Here is a 957-nt window from a genome sequence, read left to right as displayed (position 1 = left end):
TTGTATTTTCATTATGCTGAAGCAATACTAAATCAAAGGAAACTAAAGCTACACCTTAGTAAGTTTAAAAAGAGTCAATTAATAGAATGAATATTAAAATATTTATTAAATTAAACAATGAAAATGTAAACAAAGCAGAAAAGAAAAAAATAATTCTAAATGTAAAACTTAGTTTAGGATGAAAAAACAAATCTATAAACTTTGAAATGTTTGGGTTTCTAGCTCCCATTAAGAAAAGTTTCTGGCAACTTCTACGTGCCTGCCTCATTCTACCAGCCTCCTTCCTGGTCCTGAGACACCATTCCTGCTGGGGATCTCTGCAAAACTCACACTCCTTCCTTCTTAGCACTGCCTGTTAGAAAACGCAGGGAATCTAGGGAACTTCCACCTCACAAAGGAATGAGGCTGCCTCAGATACACAGAGCAAGTGTCGTAAAAACTAGGTCAGTTTGGGAACCATTTCCCAAAGATAGTGGCGAGACAGGACCATGGAAGTAGAGAAAGCACAGACAGCAAGGGTCATCCAGGGACAGCCTGTGCAAAAATACCTCAGATCTATCAAATTATGCACAAAGAGCTTCTATGTAGAAGATCCTGCTGCACTGCCACTTCTTGGAATAACTTTCCAAAGTTTCAAAGAAAAAATTCGTGATTCAGATTACTGTTTTTCAGTTAGTAGAGGACATTTTTATTATTCATCCAAGCACAGACACAATGCTCACTGAGGAGTATTTACTGACAGCTTCAGCAAAGTCTCCAAAACATTGACAATATTACTAAGAAGGTAGTGAAACCCAGTTAGAGGATTGCAATAACTGAACACCAGAGGAGGATTTAAGGAGTCTCTGGTTGAGAATATCTGAGGTGCTGTGAGAGGACAGTGGGGAGGGACTCCATTTAGACAAAGCAGGAAGAAGAAACATCAAGGAGCAGGACAAACAGTTGCACATGGGTCTT

Source organism: Galeopterus variegatus, unplaced genomic scaffold, assembly GCF_000696425.1.
Source record: "Galeopterus variegatus unplaced genomic scaffold, G_variegatus-3.0.2 Scaffold9998, whole genome shotgun sequence".
In the NCBI taxonomy this organism is placed as follows: domain Eukaryota; kingdom Metazoa; phylum Chordata; class Mammalia; order Dermoptera; family Cynocephalidae; genus Galeopterus; species Galeopterus variegatus.
Note: the sequence above shows the minus strand (reverse complement) of the source record.